This window comes from Andrena cerasifolii, chromosome 13, assembly GCF_050908995.1.
Source record: "Andrena cerasifolii isolate SP2316 chromosome 13, iyAndCera1_principal, whole genome shotgun sequence".
NCBI lineage: Eukaryota > Metazoa > Arthropoda > Insecta > Hymenoptera > Andrenidae > Andrena > Andrena cerasifolii.
Genome location: NC_135130.1, coordinates 10,379,030 through 10,403,370, shown reverse-complemented (window position 1 = coordinate 10,403,370; position 24,341 = coordinate 10,379,030). Strand labels below are relative to the sequence as shown.

General features: G+C 49.1%; 1 protein-coding gene across 1 annotated transcript in view; it reads right to left on the bottom strand.

Annotated features, from left to right (window-relative positions):
• LOC143376065 (disintegrin and metalloproteinase domain-containing protein 10) overlaps positions 1 to 3,099 on the bottom strand; it is a 118,147-nt gene extending 115,048 nt beyond the window's left edge. The window contains exon 1 of the mRNA XM_076825896.1: positions 2,775 to 3,099. The gene's annotated coding sequence lies outside the window, so the exon portion shown is untranslated. The remainder of the gene's footprint in view (positions 1 to 2,774) is intronic.
• Between the last annotated feature and the right edge of the window lie 21,242 nt (positions 3,100 to 24,341).

The window sequence follows — 24,341 nt, the reverse complement described above, 5'->3', positions numbered from 1 at the left end:
TTGACCCAGAAAGTGGTTCGTTTCATCGCCCTCGTCACCCACCCCCGCCACATCGCGCGGGCGTACATTTTTTCCCGCCCTGTTTGCTCCGATGGAGACGAATGGCGACCGAAATATTAATGCTTCGGTTTATTAGTCACCGCTCAAACAGTGTTTGCCCACAGCTAGTTAAATGGCATGCGCGTTTGCTTTTCGTACCTTTCTTCTCTACGTGTACTTTCATCTACCCCGGACTTTTACTGTGACCAAAATGGTAGTTCTTTATTTTCTGCCAGTGGCGGATTCAAGAAAAACCTCGAAGGCATTTTCCAAAAAATGTATGATTTTATCCAAACACTAGGTATATTTTTTTCTATACTTTTTAGTCAACTACCTCTTTATTTTCCCCGAAAAATGGGCCCCTCAGAACGTTTGCGACCTGGCCCTTTTTCCTTAAATCTGCCACTGCTTCCAGCAGGGACATTTTACAAGGTTCTGACTCTACCTGAGGGTAGTCGAACATTCCAATGAAACTAGGATAATGAGAGGTACTTTTCATTGAATTCGTATTGTGTTTAGTAGAGTATGTGTACAGAGATAATCGATCTATCATCTGGGCGAACGTGAAATTAATCACCTTCGTCGCTACTCAATTTCCCCTGGAAAATGTGCTCCGATAGTCCTGGAATTGAACTGTCTTGCGGCCCTTCCGCTAAATCAATTCGTTATCGCGATGGCAAATTGTTACACAGTTGACAAAATTAATCTCCAATCCACGCCGGCCCGCTATATCGAACAAATAAATTTCACAATTGAAATTATACTGGGCCGATTGTTCGCGAAGCTACTGAATATTGGCAATCGAGGCCGCGCACACGATTGGACAAACATGGAGCCCTTAGGGCGGGGTGTCGTCTCCATTGCCTGTGTTATAGTTTGGAAATTGGCCTCCTCTTTCTAAATATTTGCTACAAAACAATGTGTCCACTTTTTCGGGTCCGCTACTTCCCATTACAGTGCAGGCAAAGTTAAAAAGTGTGCAGCGCGGCTTGAAATGTTGACAGACGCTTTAAACTTATACTTCACGCTGACGGACGAGTGTTATACCGTTGCGTATGCTGCGAGCAATGTTTAATACAAGCGTACAGTGTTGACGGGCAGAGAATTTCGTTTTAAACCGTGTAGCTTTGGGTTCAGTAAAATGAAACTATTAAGTGCGCCCCTGTTTTGAAGTAGGTAAATAAGAGATTTTCGAACGTCGAAATGTGGTAAAAATTTGTAGGGGAATGTGGACCAGCCAATATAATGAAAAATATAATTTAGAAATATAGGCACGATCTGTATGTGGACATAATAATGGCTAAAAATGTTGAAACATTTTTTATATTAATTAAATTCATTTTGCGTTAGTAGAAATTTCATTTTAAATTTGTTATAATAACTTTTATACCAGCGATTACTGTACTGTTCGAATAATTATCTTCGTTGGGCAGTAGTGAGATTCAAGTGTCAAGAGCGCTGCTTCGAGGGAACCCAAACAAACTCTATTATTCCCTGGATATTTCCGGTATTCGGTGTTCCTCTTCGACGAAGCGGCCCTTTTCGTACCGCGTCTCGACGCGTTTAATTCGGCAATTTAGCAACGACGGCGTCGATCGCTGCGCCGTTACAGCGTCGTTCCGTTTTAATGGCCCTCCACCTGTTGGCGGCTACGCCGCTTCGAAACTCGCGTCATTCGCAATTCAACCCCTCACTTTTTCAGCCTAAACATCCTAGACCGGATTTACATCGTGTCTATCGGATCCGCAACCGAAATTCTTTGGGAGAGTATATCGATCTTCAGAACGAGGCCAATCACTTATCATCGATCGATGTACATTCTTCGGTTATCGGGAAATGGAATTACTTAATAATAAACGAAATATGCGTTCTTCCTCTTCTGCTCTGGCAATTTGTGGCGATAAATAAAAATGGACCGGGGTAATTTGGTATTTTGCTTGCAAGTTGTTTGCTAGCAGCTAACAGAATCGCGTTTGTCTATCAGCACCGTTAATCGGAAATATATCACTCTGCGTTATATGTACTTGAAGCGCCACAAACAATTGGACGTGCAAAAAATTTGCGAACCTCATCATTGACGATCTCGCGAACGTGCAAAAAGATGCCGCGATAGGGGCGGGAGAAGGGGGGTAATAAAGCGTCCCTGTAATGGTTTCGCTTTCGGGTTTCGCGGCTTTTTCCGCGGCGAGATAACATCCCCCTTCTTGGGGAGTTGACGCGGAACTTTGAGGATGATCGACGAGAGAGCGGAAAATTAGCGACAACGTGGTATTTCTCAGAATGAGACGTCAAGTCGGAATTGGATGGCGACCTCGCGTGCGGCGTGTTTGAGGTTGGCGAGGGATTATTGCGTAAATTGCTGATCAATAAGTTTGATCTCGACGAGGGGTCGTGATAGCGTGATGCATTAGAAAAATTGCACGTTGCCGACTTCGTAACTCGCCAGATTAAACACTTATTACCGTTATCGGCAGAACTACAATTAACAGGCTGATTATCAGAGAAGCCAGAGACTGTATAACAGTCAGAACTATCGCTGCAAGCAATATAATGCCGCGTCGGTAGAACAAGTTAATAATACAAACGCCACCTCAAAGATAATTGTTTCGCAGTTAAATGCATAAACTATTATACCATTTTAAGCACCGGAAGTCTAGCCACCCACGTCCACTGACAAACAGATCACGTGCTTCCTGAACACTCGGAGGAGCGCAATATAAAAAAAATGTGCTCACCATTAGAGGGTTGCTCCTCGTTCGACAAAGTGGAGCGGGGGTCCCCGAAGACGTCCAGGGCTCGCAGCCTCGGGAAAGCCAGCGTCGGAGCGACGTCTCGCTGCAGACTCTGCCCTCTTGCCCAGCACGATCACGTACACTGCGACGAACCGAGATTTCGCGCGAAAAATTGCCCCCAAAGGGACGAGGCTCGGTGCCCCGTAGTAGCGCGTCGCGGCGTTCCGTGCGAACGACTGCTGTCACGTGCAACTGGCACCGTCCGGGGCGAACGTGGGGAAACCCGAGCGCACGTGTGCCAGCCCGACGCGCTCTCCCGACGTACTGCTGCGCGGAAATCTCCCGAACGACTGCCGGGCTGCCGGCGATGCCGTGCAACGGACCCCACTCCGCGCCGCTGCCGCGCCGCTGCCGCCCCTACCAGCTCGGCGGCGGGCGACGGAAAAATGGGGTGGGTGGGGAAAGTTGTAGGGTGTATGATCGGCCGATTATTGGGGCTACCGGCGAATGGTGGTGGGGGATTGAAAGGGACGTTTCTGATTCTGTTTACACTTGTCGACGCTTTTCACGAGGGCCGGGGTGTGAGGGTTCGGAAGTCAAGTTTTAGCTCGGGGGATGATTGCGGCGAACGATGGGGAAGACGGGTGTGAGCTGGCGGTTATTTCGCGTGATAGTTGTGTGAGTTTCTCAAGATTCTCTATTTGAAATTGAGATGAATGGTTGGATTGTTGATTGCGTGCTGGGGAATTCTTTTTGGATATAGCTTCTCGTGCTTGCTGCAGAGAAATACAGCGATTACAGTTGTTCCGATTGTTTGGGCTGTGGATCGTGGAATGCGAGCCCGTTCTATTAATTGAATTGCTGAATGAATAATGGGAACGCGGTGGCAGGAAGTAGCGCCGTTAACACTCGATAGCTTGATGGACGGATATACACGTTACAGGCTTGTAAATTTGCAATTTGATATCCAGCGTGCGGGAACGCGAATTTTAACGATCCGTTAATAAAACTAGAACACCCTGCACAGCCGGAAACAGCTGCAACAGGAGAAAAACGTTCAGCGTGCAGAAGCGGCAAGGAGCGCGTCCGTCGGATCTCTATTAATTTCAATTTTTATGGAACGCCTGCGTGGGGCTTTGGCAACGCAGCGAAGCGAAACTTCGCCCCTGGGATTTCCGCGAAAATGAAAATATATCAAGTATTTAAAAGCGTCTTCCGATTAAACGGTACAAAGTTGCGAAATGAATTTTCAGCTGGTCCGCAGCCGAGGTTCTCCAATCTTGCCCGATGCGATTTCAACGGCGGGTGCTGGGGATTGGGAGGGAGCAGGGGGGTGGAAAAAATAATTAAAAAATACGAGCAGTCTCGGGGATGTAAATGGTATGTTTCTCCCTCGGAAATGGATTTGTAATTTCGTTGAACCAGCGTCCGCGGATCTTGAGGAGGATCGTCAAAAGAATGCGATGGCGCACCTTTGCGCATTTCGTGACGTCGGCGTACGGGCGATCTAATTATTTTTCATGGCATTCGTGCGGAGTCATGGAATCCGGCGCAGGTGATAGCGGAGTCGGAACGTCAACGACATATATCTTATGAATCACGGGCAGGAATTATATCCGGATTTACATAGAGATGGTTATTCTCGATTTGCACCCCTCCATGGTCGATTTCCCCGGCCAATAATTCACTAACGCGCTTAAGGCTCTCTAAGCCTCCGTAAACGTATTTTCCTGGCCGATATGTCGCGGAATAATTCTCTTGTCGTTTCAACCGGGGGACGGTGAATATTCAACCCCCCCCCCCTCCGCCCCCACCCCCCCCTTATCGTGGTTTAACCAGAGGGTTCACGGTTGTCATGCGGGCTTGCCCTAACGAGAAAAATAACGAAGGAGCTTATCTAGGTGCGCGATCTCCTGGAAAATTATACCTTCGGGCACGAATGCGTTACTGCCCGTCGAGATCTAATGCTCGCCAATGAGAAGCGTAAAGAAGCTTGCACAGAGATTTTATCTGCTCCCTAACAGCGATGGCGCACCCGCGCAGAGTCTTAAATATATATATGTGACGGTGAATAGTATTTTTATCGATGGGGAGCATCCGCGATACGCGACGATTCTGATTTCCCAGCCAACTGTTTCAGCATCGCTCAGCACCCTTACGCGGAAAATTCTTCAAATACTTGAAACGCTCTCCCAACATTTTCTTGACTCGTCGCGAGCCCGGCTCTCGAGCTTCTGCAATAGTCCACCATGGAGAAGGAAGCGTACTCATCGTTTGCTCTTCAAATCCTGCTAATGGTTCGAGCAACCACATTCTTCACTGTTTAAAAAAGACCCTGCGTCTCGGGGAAAATGTAAAAAGACTGGGAAGAGAAATTGTTCGCTTCCTGTTCGCGTGTATTACGGCCCTCGAATTCAAAGAAGACTTAATGGGTTCCTTCATGAAGAGAAATTACTTGCACGAAGTATTTTCCGAGCAAATATTTGGGAAACGTTACGAAGGGTGGAACGAAGAAAACCAGAAGGTGTTTCCCGGTGTGGAATGTAGAATAGGGATCATAATGACCAGACGCGTACTGTCGATGGTACAGGAAAATATACGTAGGGCGAGTAGTGTACGTCAGCGATCGGTCAGGCGAGTAATACGAGTCAGCGATTGGTCAGACGAGTAGTATACGTAAGCGATTGATCAGGCACATATCGTTCGCTTGTTACAGAGCCGCCATTCTCGTAACCCCGGGATTTCAATACTTACCCCGAACATACCACAACCCTCACCGTTCATCAAAACTCCCCGCAACAAATAGCAGCGCCTTGGTAAACCGAGCAAAAAGAAGTCAAGGGCTTTTAAAATGGTGAACAGGGAGGGTTGGGGATCGGCGACCCCAGGGGGAAGGTCGACGCGGACTTGAGAATATTCCGTAACCCTCGAACGGCCAGGTCTGGGCTGAATAATTCAAGCGGGGCCGGAGGTCCGGCATTGATTAAAAGGCATCCTCTCGTCCCGCGCCGGCACGATTCTTGTCAAGAGCACGGAAAACGCTGCAAGGACGTCCTCCAGACTCCTTGATTAAGGACCACGTCCCCTGGCCAAAAGGACTCCGCCGTTAAGGAGTTGCATCTGGTAGGATTCGCCGATTACTGGCCGCGATAAGACGACAATTCCGGGACCGTGCCCGCATCCCCTGCGTTCCCCCGGCAGATAACTGGCTGGCCAAGCTACTCGCCCCGCGAAAACTACGATATCCAAGCGAGCCCCGCGGAGAATTAATTGAGGGGATTAGGGGTTGTACAGGGTCGGGGGATATTAGAGAGGCGTACAGGAAGGAGTTTTGTATTTGAAGCGAAACAACGGCGCTCGCCAAACGCTCGCTCCACTGCGACTGCGGGGGTGGCTGTTTGTCGAACAACGTGTGTTTGCAGACTGCTGGAAATTTTACGAATCGCGGAAGGCTGACATGCTGGCGCGCGATCGATTGATACGCACCCCGTTTGTTGTTTCGCCTTCGAGGTATTTGACGGAACGTTGGCTCTCCGAATTTTTGAAAAGCTTCATTTCGATACACTGCAGCACTGTGATATCGGCTTTATTGAACACTGCGTTTTATCAGACTTCCCTACGTTTTACAATTGGTTCAAAACCGAGATTGAAAGCAAGGAGTATTTAAAAACGCAGATGGCAATAAAGTGCCCCAGAATGTTTCATCGCGAATCGATTCTCTGTGGAGGGATGACTGGAGTGGCCATAAATTGATCAATTTTGGGGAATCTGGAGAGCTCCGGGTGTCTACCCTGTTCGCAGTATTCGCGGCGAAATTACAGTGCACAATTTGCAGAGGAAAACGTCGGGTGTTGTGGGACGGGAATAAAAGACAAGACTTTCTGCGGGATATAGCGCGGAGGGTGCACGATTATCTTTGTTCTTGAAGAATGAGGTCGCAAAGATTCGACACTGCTCGGCCAGGCGAGCTGCAATTTTTTTCCGAGCCACAGGCGGCAGAATGTTCTCCGCCGAGATGGAGAGATCGCGATCTGGCCGGGCTTTTAATTTTATCTTCGTCGAATCCGACGAAACACGAAGCAGCGTTACAAGGAATGCGATCTCCCAAGGAGAATCAAGGAGAAAGAACGCGGAGCGCCGAGATTTGCCAGGGGACCGCGTAAAGCTCGATTTCCCTCTACATTGCGAAACGATTGCTGCAAATGGACGGGAAGAGAAGAGACGTACGGTATGTACAGCTTAAACGAGGTCTCAATTGGCGTTTAAATTCGAAATTCGAACGGTTTGTTCTCCAGCGAAGATCCACGGGGGTGTGAACGACTGCAACACCTCCCTTTCTTTCAAATATCCCTCAATGTTCTCCATCACCCCGTGTAATCCCCAGTGGCAATATTCTTCAAATATTTGCACGCGAGATACACGAAATGACGGTTCGTTCGCGCGGAGGCGAGTCACCGGAAAGGAGAAACAAATGCATTCGTTGATAACGAGCACGATGAATTGTTGAATTTCCATAGTATTTATTTTCAATCAGCAGTCCAATCAGCTCGTTGCGAAATTGTGATTGCAGGTTCTTTCCCTGGCGTGCAGCCCCGAGACTGCGATAAATCAGTTGGAAGTGAATTAAGCCCCCCTTGGCAGGGACGTAAAATTTTCTTGACACTTGTCTCGCTCGTCTCCCCCGCGTAAATGCAATTTGAATCGAGGAGGGGCTGGACAATATCGAGGCCATGGCTGGAATAACGAAAAAGTTCATCGAACGAGGGGACCGGGGACGAAGGCTGAGGGAAAAATGATCGCGAAGGTAAGAAGATAAGGAGCTTTCGCGGCGCTGAAAGGAAGCTCCGCGCCGTGATGAAAAACTTCTACTTTGAGCACAGCTTACGCTGCATACACGTAGTTGTGTGCCTTTTCCCTCTTGTAATTACATTATCCCACGCAGGCTGTAATTTTCGGATCGCTCGTGTGACAGGCTCCAGTCGACACCGCTCGATAGCTCGAAGTCGTTCAATTAATCCCAGCGGAATTTAATATCGCGCGATGGCTGGTATTCATTGATGGCCCGTTAAATCAGCCAGTTTTAATAACTCTGCATAAACATTTGACACGGAGAGAGCGCGTAGTATCCATTAATGGCCGGGGTAGCCGCGTTTATGGTGATCTTGAATTACAGTTCGCGTCTTAATTGAACGGGAACTTTAATTACGATTTACGTTCTCGCCAAGTTTCCGCCGGCGGTAGTTTCTCTTGTCGAATAAAGTCGTAAGCAAATTATGCCGCGATTTACAGCCCAACTTTTCGACCTAACCCGCAGAATCGTTCGGCGAAGTCGTCAAACAAGATATTCCTCTGTTAAGAGCTTACGGTATAACATATTCCCGCGGGCAATGGGATGGAACGCTTGAAAATTGAGCTCGCCTCATCTTAGAATATATCTTCATTGCGCGCCCAGATGCGTCGCGGAATCGTTAAGGAAAATAATAGATATATGTCAAGTAGTATTGGTCAGCCATGAGTCAGACACTTGCAGGCGACTGATCTGTCGAAGGAAGTTTGATGATCAGTCATCAAACATCTACAGAAACGTCATCGATAGCTATAGCGAGCCAGAAAGGGGAGTAGGTCTGTCACTAGTCAGACGTCGAGTCGACTACATTTCTGAGATCTGCTGATGACTTAATGTTAAGTCTTTTAAGTGGAAGGAAAAACGATGAAATTCACTGGAAGACGGTTCTGTGAGAAATTAAAGTTTACGCTGCTGGCCACCCTTTCCCCTGCAGTCGATTGAAACCGAGCCGAGCAAATACGGAGCATTACTGCGGCAAAGAAAGGCGGGCCGCATACTGGTTCCGCGACCTCCATTTCCATCCGGTGTTGTATCGCGTTACCCGTGAAACTCGTTTGGCATCGGCCGTAACATCATTCGCGAAAGCATCCAGCCCCATGTGCACAAAGAAAATCGTCGCCGGAGAATCGAACCGACGAAGTGGGCCACGTTCGGAATCGATCCGCCCCTGAGTTATCGTTACAGACAGTGGTACACGGAGCGTCTTCCCCACACTGCGAGGAATCAATTATTCGGGAGAGGCTAGCGGCAGGCTGTCGCGAAATTAGAGAAGAAACCGAAATTTTCAAGACCGCGAGAGATCCATTGCCGGAGGGACATGGCGAGCCATTGTTCTCCGAGAGCGGCGACGTACGTAAAGGTACTCGGTCGCATTTCATTGAGAACGTGCTTCATCGCGGCGCTTCCAACACGTAAGGAGACGAAGAACCTGAAGTCAGGAGGAACGTTCGAGGACGCTGGGGAACCCTCAGTGGAAAGGATACTTGAAAATACAAAGAGATTCTTCGGCGAAGTGGACAACGACAGAAATTAGAACTCGGTGAACGGGTTCACCCGCTCCACCCCGCAGACGTGGACCGCCCCTCACCATTGCTCGCCTGTCCGTTTCCAATAACTTGAACATTCGTAATTCTCGATCCTTGGATACCTGTTTCATTTCCAGTCGACTTGTGCACGCTCCAGGTACGCCTAAGACGCGGCGGAATTTGCATAGCGACAATTTAACGCGAAATTGTAATAATACCCGTGGGGAGACGGAAGTCGACTCGCGGACCAAGTCTACCCCTGACAAATAAAGCCCTTTTTCTTCGAGGGCGGCTCTTTTGGAGCCGCTTTATTTCCAATTCAAAATTTTCTACGGTCCTCGATTGCACCGGAGCCCGTGGAACATGCATTTATGAATAAATCGATATCTAAACGCTGCTCGGCGCAAGGGGCGCGCCGTTTTGTATTTCTCTGTCCCTAAAATTTCTTCGATTCCTCGCATTGTCGGGCGCCGTTGCGGGGGAGAGGGGAAGGAGTAAAAGTTGTACGTGTCACGTCGACTTCGCTGCACTCGCTAAACCATTTCCGGTATATGAAAGGACAGTGAGATCAAAAAGCACGGCTGAGAGCACAAAGAAGTGCTTCGACGGAAGAGCGTTCACCGAAATGAAGGGGAACTTCAAATAGAAACTCGTTTTCGAAGGGAAAAGCTTTTGCTTATTTCGCCTTCCAAAGCTGCGTTTCGGTCACTGAAAAATTACTATCGCGGAGGCACTTGCAGCTTCGAGCGCTGCCGAGGAAAGTAGAATTATCGGCCACTAGTCAGACGGGGGGAACAAGATACTTACTCGCCAAATTAGTGGAACAGAACAGGCGCTGGTCGGACGAGTCGAGATCGACCACTGTAGGACTGCCAAGTGGAATTGGTCGGCCATGAGTCAGACAAGTACGGGCGAACGTTCGGAAAAGTGGAACAGCACGCGCGTCGATGCAGGTAGGCTGTGGCACCGTCAGTTTTACAATTCTGAGAAGTTCCTTTTAAATATTTGGAGAATGTTTACGCCCTATACACGTCAGGGAAGCAATTTCCGTTTCAATTCAATATCTTTCCATTTCCAGGACAGCGCGAAATACAATGAAACTTCACGTCGTAGGCACCATGGCCAGGCGCGGGCATGGCGAAGGGAAAATAAAGGAACTAGCGAGGGAAACTGAAAAATAAGAAACCCGCCGCGTTCGAGGGATCCCAGCGGCAGATTGTATTATCCTGCGAAATTTCATCGTCTTCCTTTCTCGCCGTCTAATTTATCGGCCGGCGATACGACGGCCAGGAAATGGTCAACGTCGCCCAAGGTTTTTCCGGCGCAGCCTTTGGAAAACTTCCCCGACAAATCGAAGATACGTGTCGAACGAATCCAGGCAATTTCTTGTTGCTCGTTCCACCTGGAATCGTTCCGCAATACCGGGGATCCTGGAATGAACCCCGGCGACGTTTAAAGTTCACCGGGGCGAGGCCTGCCCTTCTCATGAATATTTTATACCATTAAACACGTTACACGTAAAATGTGACTAAAGAGCCGACGCATCGTTTAATATTATATCGCAAAGTGGAGGGAGCGCGGGCCGACCCGAGACTTTCAAGCGAGCGGTCTATATTCTAGAGCCTCAGAGCAAACAAAAAAGTCTTGGCGAACATAATCCGCAAACTTCCTGTCCTCGAGATGCAGCCACTTTCCGTTTTAACATTAATGCCCCCACTATCGAGTAACCAGCACGGTACACAGACTTGAAAGTATTAAAGAACTCTCATAGAGCGTGTTTTAAATGATACCATCCACTTTCAGCGCTTACTTGGACCCTTCATACCTAGCAAAATGCAGTACAATGCAAAACACGTGCAGAGAGAATTGTTGCAGAGAGGTCTTCGACATTCCAACGCTAAGAAGTGACAGGTAGTGACAGAGAATTATAAAGCGACAGCTTTCTTTAGACAGACCTGCAGAATTCACTAATTGACAACGCGAAGTATCGGTGATCCGTGGAAATAATTGCAACGAAATTGTACCGTGACACAGTTCCTCTAAAATGCCGGATGGTTTGACGTACCAAGGAAAGAAGCAAACGCAGAACGTCCCGAGGGAGCTTCCCAAGTAACAACAGTCTCCCGGAGCGAGGCCTCATCTACATTCCACGCGGATCGTCTTACACAGTAAACGCCAGTTGACAGTTCCGCGAATTAGTCTGCGGAACGAACGTGACTAGAGGTCCGTGCAGGCTGGGCTCTCTATGGTCTTTGATTGGCGCGGGATGAAACACGTGACGCAATTTACGAAGCTCTCCGCCGCGTCGTAATTTTCCGCGATACGGGATTGGGTTTCCCCCGCAGCGGCAACTCTCAATTCAACTTCATTTAACCAATTATATCCGAAATGCTCCTCCTGGGCGGCCACGTAAACGGCGGCTGGCCGAGCTCGTCCGGATTCTATGGCTATCCCATCGAGCGCACAGGGGAATTTCAATAGCGGCGTTGAAATTACTTAGGTCCCGATGATTTTCCGAAAGAACGTGACAGAACAGCGAGGAACGAGAAGCAGGAGCGGGGCGCTCGGCGAAACAGCGCGATAAAGCTCGTACACCTGCAGCTTCCACCCTTGTGCAAGCGTATCAAGGATTCAGTGGGGCGAGAGGGGGTGGCTCTCCGTGGAATATATGCATGAGTCCCAGCTCGTCGCCCGAGAAAGTAAGAATACCAATTAGGTGCGCAAACACCACCTCCCGGTTCCTTGGGGATGCACGGGGTGGAGGAAAGGGAACCAGCGCCAAGAGCGCGATAAGGGTTCACGGGGCGCTGCTTAACGATTTCCGTGTTTACAGGAAAGAGATTAGGCCTAAGATATAACAGAGGCCAGAATTCAATCGGTCCACCCCCTCTCGGCGAGTTCTCAGGAAAATTTAACCTTTTCGGGGTGGAAGCGACGGGGGCGTGTTGGTTCTGGGGGGGCTAGAATTAATTGGACGCGTTGCTTGGGTAATCGATGGCACGAGCTTGATCGGGACCTCGATTGCACGAACGAAGAATATTAATTGTCAATCGGGGCCGGTGATTCCAAACGACATGCTGCGGGTGGTAACCGTTTGTGTTTCCCATAAATTGGAAAAACGAATTCCCAGAAAGTTACCGACAGGCAGCAATTTCGTCCCGCCTGTACTGTTTTTTTTTTCCCCGGTTTGCATGGAGTGACTTTGAAGTCACTATTTGCTAAACATGAAAAACAGTGGCGCTCCCTACGGCAAACACAAGCAATAGCATATCGCTGATTAAACAAAGCACCGCATGGTCGCTGCTTTTATTCTCTCGGTTATTAAAAGTGTATCAGGGCTTTCAGCGTATCAGCCATACCCAACCCTCGCTTCAATCTCGCTCGCGCAAGAATTATCTAAGCGACGCTCGCGACAATTTTAATTATCCACAATCTTGACGATATCAAAGCGCACGCAACAAAGGGAACCGTGCCGCGACACTGGTGGACGCTGAACGACTTCTGGGTGTCCGCGACAGATTAATGTCCCTCGGTCTCGAATTTCAGCTGAACGAGTACGCTGGCCAGGAAATTAACGCGTATGTTTAGATAGCGAGGAGAGACAAGGTAGCGCATCAGACGAAACTATCTCGCGGTCTGAACGTGATAAGGGTTGATTAGTGGAGTTTTGCAGTTGCTAATAGACGACGATGACGTTGCATATTACGCGGCTGTTCTTGCTAACACTAACGGTGGGAGTGTGTGCACGAGATGGGAAGTAGTAACTGTGCCAATCGACGTTAAAATTAATGACGGTCGCGTAGATCGTCCGAGAGGGTTGGAATTATCACAACAGATGGTGTGACTAATGCCGAGCTCTCTTGCAGACGAGAAGACGACTCTAGATCCAATTAACTAGCTGAAATGTCGCAAGTATTCAAGAAAGAAGGATAAATGGAGCTGTCGCACGATTTGGTTGATGAAACGTGACTACAGCTTGCATGATTAATAGGGAGGTTTCTATTGATACAAATGAGTGTTGCGCGAGGGTAATGATAAATGTTCGCGCTATTCTGCGGTCCCCGTTCCACTTTCAAGTAGCCGCTGCAACGTAGTGACGAAATCGCTTGAAAGTTAATAAAAATGTGACAAAACGATTGTTGGGACGATAGATGTTCCCGAAGTCGCGAGCCACCATCGATCTTAGTTACACGCCGGGGCATAATATATAATGGCCAATAATGTCGGCGCAATGAATCAAACTATTGGGGATATTCTATCGACAAGCTGTCGCTGCCATTATACCTTACATCCAACATAAATATATTATGAATGACTGACGGTGCGCATATAGGCGGAAGAAAAGAAAGGGGGCGGGGTGGATGGATCCATCATGGCACGTATTTACCCAAGCTCATCTTCCTTTATGGCCAGTCAATGGCGCGAAGCCCCGAAGCGAGAAAAGCGCGAAATTTATACTACCTTTGGTCCTGCAGCCTGGACATTTCTCATGGGACGAATCAGAATTCCACCATAATAAAACTAACGATAATTATCAAGGGATGACAAAGTAGATTGGTACTGTCACCAAACAGCCAGTACTATTTACAACACCAGCAAAATACTCCCGCGCTTTGAAAAGCATGAAACACAAAAAAATAAAAGAATGAAAACACATTCCTACTTAGTTTCACCCCCTTAGGGGTTGGTTAGGGCAAAATGCTGAATCTGGTTTTTAGGCATTTGTGTGGTTATATTGCTCTCGTTTTTACCCCCTTCGGGTTGGAATTTCAAAAAATCCCTTCTTATCGAGCACCTACATACGTCGCAAAAGGAATATACCCTCCGAATTTAATGTTTCTAGGGTCAGCGGTTTGGCCTGGACGATGATGAATCAGTGAAACAACGTTTATATAAATATAGATTAATTTAACAATAGAATGTGATCGTCACGAGCCAGACAGGCGTCAGCTCGGCTGTCACTTAACCTTCAAGTAGAACATATCCGTCCCTCGTCAGACGAGCACGTAGACAGCGACCGTCTCTGATCAGACGATCGAAACGAAGTGTTGTAAATCGGGGTACATGAGACGAGGGAATATTTAAAGGGTCCTGCTTTCACATATCCTGACACATCCCAGCAGAGAGAATCAATACTTAGCAGTTCACCAAGCTCCAGCGTGAATTTCTGTCTCCGCGAACTTTGCCAGATGTTGCATTAACGGCGGCGAGGTGTGACTGCAATGTATTATTTTGCAGCGGCAAAATGCAGGCGACTAACACACCGAGGAAAACTTTCACCGTTGCAAGTGTTTGAGCGCCGTCTGCAGCTGCGATTAAGGCGACTGCAACATCAACGACCTAAAGCGCCGGGCTCGTCCGTTAACACCGAATGTGAAATTATAGCGACAGTTCGCGCCCATTCCCACCCCCCGGCACATTCGCGCGACGCCGTTTACCACCCCCTGTCACCCATCATTTATCCGCGACTTCACGGTGCGGATTTTTGAAGAATCCCGGTAAAAAGGTTCGACGTGCGCGAGAATTATTGCTCCCTGGAGACGGCAGCGCACCTGGTTACGCGGATATAACGGAATTTAGAGGGCGGCCGGGGGGTGGCCTCCGGGAATAGCGGTGAATCGTTTGGAAAAATATCCGACGATCTCCAAGGCCGGGTCACTTGTGTACTTTTACGTTTTTACAAGACAAGAGAATATTTCTCCCGTGAATCGGCTCGGTTCGAAATTAATTTCGCGTTGAACCCGCGATAGCATTGTGCACCGGGCGCTCCGTTTTTACACCCTCCGCGCAGATACCAATCGAGGTTTTCGGTGGTAAATCGCGGCAATTAATTTACCCCAGTTGCGGGAGGCAAAGAGGTAAAGATGTTAATTGGACAGCCGGCACGACCTAATTACACTTCAACGAGTCAACAGGATTCCGCGCGTTTCAATGCTGAATACCCTCCACTTATACTCGGTACACGTTCCGAGAGATCTTTGAACTTCGATCCGCGATTGACTGGTGTGATTAATGACGCACTTGCCCCTTCTCGCTGGTGTACTTCCATTTTGTTTGTTCTTCGCAAGCAATCTGGCGAGCGTACGCGGCAAATATTTATAATCGTAATACCATTCAATTACCCCCGATCGAATACACATCGCCCTTCATAACAATCGATATTAATCCTTCTACCATCCACATTCCAACAATTACCTAGGAAAATTATCCTGCATTATTTATTTTCATTTCAATAGTGATAATTGTTTCGGGATCCCGCGTGAAGTGAATTCGATAATGCGTATCGAAAGGAGACGCCTCGGAAATGTTTAACGAGCCGTTTGTTTAAAACGACGGGAAGTATTCACCTCTGGTAGACTGCCATTAATTTTCGTCCCTCTCCGCTAGTAAATTACTCTTTGAATTGAATCTCATCTCACCGGCTACCCCGGTTATACACTCCAGCGACCCCTCCCATGTCGTCTCACCCCCGCCTCCAGCTTTTACTTTGCTGCATAGTTCTCGCTGGACTGATATGCAGTCCAGACTTGCAAGGCATCTCCTGGGATCCTCCAGGACCTCGAGTCTACCAGAAATTCATCTACACCCTGCCGTAATTAAGGGGACCTCTTTGCCCTGACAATTTTTAAAGCTCAACTTTATATGCAATCCTCCTGAGACTCACGGATTGGCGAATAAATAGAAAATTATTCTGACGTAGAAGCTTGTTATTTGCTCCGCTTATTGCATCCCCAATGTGTCAGGAAAGCTACTTTATCCCGCGAAAATAATCGCGGACTGATTCCATCAGCACTTTGGTCGAAATAAATAATTACAGACTTGTCCTGGTGGCTGTTGCCCAAAATTACTTGGTTCGCTGGCGAAACTTATCGATTTGACAGATAACATCGTAAACTTATCCTCGATTGCCCCCGATACGTTCGTTTACCACGTATCTATACATATCCCACAAGAGTTCGCGAGACAAATAAATGTAATGCCAACAGTTTTTTAAGCGAGTCGGTTTCTAATATTGGATCAGACATTCAGATATCCTACTGGCATTTTCCATTTAAGCAGCGGCGCATCCGTGTGCCACTGTGTGCGAGCAGCCATGAAGTGTCAGCCAACTAATCAACCGTGACTGATCCCTGAGCCAATAGGGGTAGCCATTCGAGTGTCACCGCACCGTCGGTCAACCGATGGTCCTTCGATTTAGGGTGGATTCATCGAGAAACGTTCGGGATCGTTGAACTCGAGCCTTATACCCCGCGCAAGGGGCAAATAAAGCTTAATTAATCACGTGAAACCGTGGCCAGCTCTTATCCACTCTCCTCTCGGCGACAAAAAATTGCAGACTCCGGAATCCCACCCGGGGGGATCATTGAATTGTTTCCGCGAATTCTTCGGACTCGGCGGAGAGCAGAAGTTGTAGTAAAACAGTTTGCCCGCAGTTCCCAGCGGCACGTCCAATTTTGGGCGGGAAAGAAGAGGGCGCCGAAGTGAGTGGAGAAAAGGAGATTCCCTCGCCTCGGTGGAAGCGTTTAGCGCCACGAACCTGCAGCGACTTCAAATCTTCCTCGGCGAAACGGAGGAATTTTCAGAATCACCGTCCAAAGAGATTTGTAGCTGAAAATCTACCGTATCCAGGGCAACAACGCGCGGCGGAGAGGTCGCGCACGTATGTGTGCCACAAAGTAGTCGGAATCGTGTTGAACCGTGTTGAAGCGGGACTTGGCGGTTGCATAATGTGCCAGTTTATCGTCGCCATGGGAACAAAAATTCGGGACAAAACGCTCGGCTGCCTCGCTGCGTATTCTCTACTGCGGCGACAAATATTTCGCTCGTCTGGCACTTTGGAAAGAACTGCGAGCTTGCAATTAAAGACAGAGCAGCGGGTTGCCGCGAAGTAAATGAAGCTTTCCCCAGCGCGAACGTTTCGCTTCGTGTCTGCAGATCGCCCCGCTAAAAGCTTCGATTACCATCGCGATAAATCCATCGCGGAGTATTTATTTTCCGCTACGCCGAAGATTTTTTTGTCGGTCGTTCTCTCCGATCTAATTTGAATTCCCCGGTACCGTTCATCAATCGCGGGCAATTTACGGTCCACGTAACATCGCGATGTTTGAACGACAAACTGTCCGATCAAATATTTAACTTCTCGGAGAAAATTATTATGGCCGGCAATTTCATTTGCAATGTTTGACGAATATTACGAGACCCAGCTTGTTGAAATTCACAACTAGGAAGGAGTTGATTACCAGGGATACTTTGGCCATTTCGGCCCGCCGTTAAGTGACCCTAAAGTGCGACCTTTGATGAAGTCAATTTCATATTTCGCCAACAGTTTATAGCGATAATTCGTTGCAGGATAATTCTGGCATCGCTTCGAGGCAACAAAAGCCACATCCGACTTTCCTGCTCCCGTTGCAACAACTATTCAACTCGCGCGGAGAATTCCTGGTCCTTTGAAATCCCCGACCGGCTAGAGAAGCCTGTATCGGTCTGTGGTTCGAAACTGCCTTCGCCATGGACATCCTGGCTGTAGAATGCACTCGCCATTGACGCTCGAACGTCCAGCGGTGTCTATAAAGCATTCGTGAGTGTCCTTTGACCCAGACGTGCACAGCACAGGAGGGCTGACGCGAGGGACGCTGATAAAACCGGGCAGGAGATATTACATTCGCACCTTTGCGCTTTATTCTACGGATTCCCATTAAGTTTTCTCAGGTCCCAGACGAAAATCGTTCAGAGAGTTTTTAAAGGTCAAAGGCGAGCCATTGTACGGGCATAGAATTCGTAGCTTTCGAGGGAACAATGCGCAGGATATTACGAAAGGATGCAAGTCAATATCCCAAGCTGGAGCGAAGCCCAGCGAAGGTCCTTTATGCCGTTTAATCAAAGTCCTCTTCCTTTCCCTACAGCTGAAACCAGCGCAGACAGTCGCGACGTTCGAATATGGTACCCAGGCCGCAATAATTTGGTGCTCCCTCAACCCCGTTCATCATTATGAAAAAGGTAGAAGCCACGAAGTCGTTGTGCTTTAAAAAAAGGAGAGTTTTAATCGTCCTGCGAAACGGATGGCGGGTGTGAATTTTTACGACGCGCCCCTGGACCGTGCGCCGCTTCACGGACAATCGAACGACAAGTGTATAAGTTACGCAACAATGAGCTGGTCGATTTACAAAAATAGAAAATAAATCGTCGAGGATTTTCATAGCCGGATGGGCCGGGCGCACGGTTGCAATAGCGTCGCATTGTGCATACGGCCGCGTCATTGCGCATTGGCAGTAAATTTTTGGTCGGCCGATCATCGGGCCGGGAACGATATTTAATCGAACGATCGGCATATTTCCGCGAGCGGAACGGCCGCCGGTGCTTTTCACCCGCCAACCCTGGCCGCCGTAATAATCCTGTTTTTCTGCCTCGGCTGAGCCGTAAAGCGGTCGGCTGGAGAATCGAATTCCGCCGGCAACTAATTGACAGAGAATTTCAATAAACAGGGATTACACGGATTCGTCGAAACGGCGCCGGACAATAGTCGGCTAATTATAAAATCAGATTGCGCGCTGACCGTCGATAACGGTCGTAACGTGCCTCCGTCCCACCTTTTTTTTTTTCCATTCACGTTTAAACGCGAGCCTGCAGCTGGGTAATGGCCGAATGCGAAATATTGCCCGTGTGTGCGTGACGTGTTCGAGCAGGGGCGGTTGTCTGCATAAAAATTCCCGCGGAACGCGAGGCTGTCACGGAAGCGTTGAATAAAAATTACGCATCACGCGCGGCCGCATTCGTAACGCGAATTACCAACGCTTTGACGGCGCGGCGCAGCTTTGCCGTCTGACCAGCCACCGTCTGATACCACTTACGGCTCTTTGAGTTACAAATGCGCCTGATGTCCGAGTAGTCAGTGACCCGTTTCACTGCCGCAGACGGCGCAGATCCTATCGCGGCTTGTAAGTGCCCGGATTTCTGTTGGTCCGGCCAGTGACATGCTTATTTCACTTTTTCACTTATCTGATCGGCGATTCTGCCCCCGATTGCCCGGCCAATCGCTGACCCGTTCCACTCATTGCGACACTATCTACTGTTCTATAACTGCGTTACATCGTCGGCGGAACTACGTACGAGTCTACTTTGCTTGTGGGGCCATGCACTGACCTATTCTACTTGCATCGCACGTACCGCACCGCTGCGAACGGATACAGCCCCCTACTAATTGCGCGCTCAAGTACTGTGCCATTTCGCTTATCACAATAGAGATTGTTCCAATATATTTGCCTGACCAATAACCTATGAACGCTCTTATTCGACTCATAGAGAAACCTAATCGTATCTTTATGCCCCACGGCTGTGCTCGAGTGAACCGATCGCCACCACCGTCTGCAAAACCATCATCAGAAGCACAAGGTTTGACTTTGGCGCTTAAAACTTCTCTGTCATTTTAACCCGGGCGATCTAGAGTTACGTGTTGCGTGGGTAATCCCGCGCTTATAAGGGTGCCGTGTTTCATCGAACGCAGGGTGAAACGAATCGATCGGCTTCCCCGTCGCGTTTTAACGAACGAACGCGTTACAGAATCTACCGCTTTCCAAGCTAAATTTCCGCGGAGTTCTGCAAATAATTTCCCGGTCTCATTACCCCAGCCGTGTATCATTAAAACGTAATCCTAATTTCAACATCGCGGACTGGTAATAAAGTGGAACGATAAACTGATTGGATTTTAAACAGCTCGTTTAACGTGGGAATTCTTTAATGCCCCGTGTCTGAAGACTGAAAGAATTCCTCTATGTTAGAGCGACGAGAATCGTGCGAGCTGCAATTTGCCAGGAGAAAAGCGTCAACTTAAAATTCGTCACGATGCATTAGGGCTCATTACTCGCGCGGCCGGTGCTCGCGGAACTTTCCTGATTTCTACGGCAATGTTTGACTGCATTTTCATTCGCAGTCGCCGCTCCGAACTGCGGGCACTAATTATCTGGTTAAACAAACTGCGCATCGCTGGCGACCATCGCCAGCATTGTGCCTGCTAGGTACTTGCCGCTACACGGTTGCGCTTTTAATAACATCGAATCGATGCAAGTTCGCGACGAAACGGTAGCGCCATTTACTCTAGCACACATTGTATTCATTGCCCGGGCGCTGATTGGCACGCGAATACCATCGCAAAAACTTTCGAGTGAAAATCTCGTCGAAGCACCCTAGCAAAGTAGGGGCTTGAAAATCTGTACTTTCGAGTGCAGACACCGCGAGCGTGAACGGTATGCAAAACGTATGCCATTATAGCAAACAAATTGTTGGAGGAGGGAGAGCGATAAACAGATTAAACCGAAATGCAGTTTGCATGGAAAGTGGAATTCGCGGGAATTTCTTCTCGCACTGGTAGACGTCGAGTCAGAGAGCGGTTTGTGCCGCGAGAACGTGCTTCCTTCCGCTATGTCCCTTGAAATTTTTAACGCCAATTAATGGGGAATGGTTGCGGGGACAACTGGCGTCATCGGGATTACGAAATTTTTCAACGCGGAAGCTTCGGCGGAATCGTAAGCGCGGGAAGAAATACGAGGTCGGCGGCGATAAAGTAGAATAGCTGCGCGATAAATGCGGCGGGGCAATAAAAGCAGTGGAAAGTCGAGCAAGAATTGTATCGAACATTGTCGCGGCAATAATCGTAGCTAGTATCGCGGCAATAAAGGTAACTGTTCGTGCCTATTATCGGAACGCGATCATAGAAATGTGCGCACTCGTTATCGCGTGCGGGATCGCTCGGTGTTTAAGCAATTATCTTTAATCCTATCGAAGCTGGGATAAATCTTGGGCTTCGTTTAAACTGGACCCTCCGTCCCGTCGAAATCACGACGATATTATTATAACGAGATAACGAGCCTGTGTGTTCATTTACTGAAAGTGTTGCCATAAAAGTGTCCCAAGCTCCGAGCGGAAATCGACTATTATATATCGTCGCAGATCTGCTGACTCGATTGTTCCAGGCGTCGATGAATTAAGCGGTATTCGCAGCTCTTATCGTCGGAGGGAGGTGATCTTACTGCGACGGGTTCGTCGCGTCAACCATTGTTGATCTTAAATCTTATCTCGCGCCAACCCCAAGCTACATAGTTGCGCTGTGCACACAATGTTGATTACGAGCCGCTATGTTAATTGATCGCCAGAGAAGTTGCTGAGTTAGTTTCTATTGATCGAAGAAATTGATACGCCAGGACCACCGGCAAAGCTCCGCGCCATCCTCAGTGCAAGCAAGCTGTAGTGCACTCGAAGTAATTGGGAGGCTCCCGGAAAGACGTCGGCGGTGGAAATTAAAGACTATCCAGTTTCATAGGAAGTGAGGCGTCCGAAATATCTGCCCGCAGGGTAGCTTACTGAAACCCTCGGGGCGTATTAAGTTGAACCTCCGGTTCATTAGGATCTAGAAGCCTCGAATAAAAGGTGTAACAACTACCCACCTTGACAATGCCCTTGAGCCGACGAGGACTACACGCGGAGTCACCACCCCGATTTCCCAAAAAAGAGCACCTCGGTGGGGCGGCAATGACGATCGTTCACCGGTGGGTCGTTAAGGAACAATGAAATCTCTCGACTCTGCCGAAAGATAGAAGGAGCGAGGACATTAGCGAGTTATCGACGACGCCAGAGGCGAAAGCTGCGACGGCCATTCAACCAGCGCGATCAGATAGATCCACTTTTTGCAAGCGCGCGTCTTTGATTCTCGCGACTCTTGAGAACGGGGTGGTGGGTCGAGGGAGGACCGAAGGAAGGCTAAGCCTAATTAAACGCGCGAAACGACGCTCGACAGTCAGCCACGGTCGGATTTTCACGGTTAATTAATCGAGCATAATATCAGCGCGTCGCTTCGCGGTGAAGGGCGCGGAGTGTTGGGGTTGCGCTGACGCGTCAGAACGAAGGAAGCTGCTCGCTAAACCGCGCCAGATTATCCTCGTTCGTCGCTCCTTCAAACCCCGTATTTTTCGCGGTCGAGCGACGAGCGACGTAGCTGGGTGCAGCCGAGCTGCAAAATCGGGGGATTAATTGACGGAGGTTGAAGCCACGCATTCGCGACTGGCACGCGAAACGTCTACTTCGTATCTAGGGACCAGAGGTGGGTCGGGTTTCAATTATGCCTAGGATCGGATCCTCTCCGGTTCCCGAAAAATTCTTGCCCGCCATTCGGCGCGCCACAAATTCGTTACGAAATCAATCCCGCTGACGTAAATACGCGCAAGTGGGGTGTATCGCTGTGGGCGCTACGTGATTTATTTGTCTGTTTCAGCGCGAGCGTAAAATGTGATGTACATACGGCCTCGATGGACGGCGAGCGTTGCGCGTCGAGTATTTATAAAATGTACAGTGGAGGCCAAAAGTAAGCCGGTCGAAGTGACACGATACGTTTGTCCGCAAATAAAAGCGCTCGCCCGCAGGCCGTTCATCGTGAAATATGAGTAGTATTATCCGGACACTCCGGACGCTTGTGCCGGTCCGACGATATTAAGATTAATCGCGCGATTCATCGACTTGGTGCGGGATGAATAACAGCATGGACTGAGGTGAAACAAGTCCTCGGTCAGGCAGAGCCGAGCGTCAAACAGCCAGCGAAATAACCGTTGTTTCGGCGCAGCGTTACTCCTGTTTCTGTATGCCATTATCCTGCCACAGTATAAAGCGTCGGGAAAGCTCGCGCAAACACTCGGCCCGGTAGGAAGCGTCTCGTCCCTTTTCACCGCAAAGACAGGGCAAAAAAGGTACACACCTCCCGGGCTCATGGATCGCCGGCGCACGCCTCGTCCCCGCGGGTGTAGGAAGACAGTTGCTGGCAGCATACTTTTGGGGGAGCTTTATTAATTATTAAAACAGGCTATAAAATTATTTGATACGGCGGTAGCGGGCAGAAGTGCGCGAGCGCGGCACGTATGAATTTCGCGCGCTGCATTATTCAACGGGCAGTTTGCATAACAATTATGGCGGAGATTTTAGCATAGCGGGCAGAGAGAATGGTCGTAGTGGCGGAGGGCCGCGAACAAAAGTACACGGCCGGCGATACAAGCGCGCCTGGCGCCGGAAGGACGAAAGGATCCCGAAGCCTGCTCCTTCGTTTGCAATTCCATTTTTCATTCGACCTCCTCCGGCCTTCCACTGCGTCCGTAACCTCGGCGGATCGTGGCTAAGGGTGGCGGGACTCGAAGGTCCCGTTACCGGGCAACAGTCGCCGTCACGCGGAGCGAGGAGACTCCTTTTCAAGGCTACCGATGCAAATGAGATTGAATTGCACGGCGCAGAGAGCGGGGATGCATTGTCGCGAACTCGGTCTTCGCTGTTGCATTTCGTTCACCGTTCTAACTGGATTTACGGGGGTGAGCAGGAGATGGAATTAATGTTTACGGGCGTCCCCGTGACGGTAATGCCGCGCCAATAGCGCGACCCATCGTGTTCCCTCGCGAAAACGCAAGCGTTTATTCGTTACGAGTGTCCGCATTTGGTCGAATGTTTCGATGCTGGTCCGCGGAGGTGATAATTCTCCTTCCCGGTTAGAACATCATCTACATCCTTCCATTCTCCTGCACAGACTCGCTACGCGTTTACCTGTACTACTTATTCGATCAGTGTGGCTCTTGCCTCAGTTGTCTGGTGACTAAAGATCCTGTTCTACTTGATTGATCGCAGGGGTTCCAGCATTGTTAGTTTCGTTTTACTCCCGCCGATAGTTTTCAATCCCATTTACAACCACCCAGAACGGTCACCGTTCCTTTCCGTAGCGTCCTTTGTACTAAACGACTTCATCCTCGAAACTACACAGGATCGTTGCCTGCCCAGTAAAATATCGTTCTCCGATAAAACGAGAATGTTTTGTCGGCGTAGAGGACTTCTGGCTATCCACCTTTATGCAAATCTCTAAAGAATTGATCCCGCCGCACGTACGGGTGCCAGTATTTCACGGTTAGAACGAACGCTTTATATCTTGTAGATCGTTGGGTGTAGTCGCGGTGCAAGCCGTATAACGTTCTCCGCACGGTCGCAATAATTTCAATCCAGCCTCGAGGCGCTGATCCTCGAAACGTCTTGACAGGGTGTAGCGGGTGAGGAGGGGCGAGACGGGGATTGCGAAGCCACCCCTCGGTCGGCGGAGAAAATGCCGGGCCGGACCACTACGGGGTATCCGCGGTCGAGTCTGCGCAGCCACGGTGGAACCAATTAATTTCCCTGGTGGCTGGG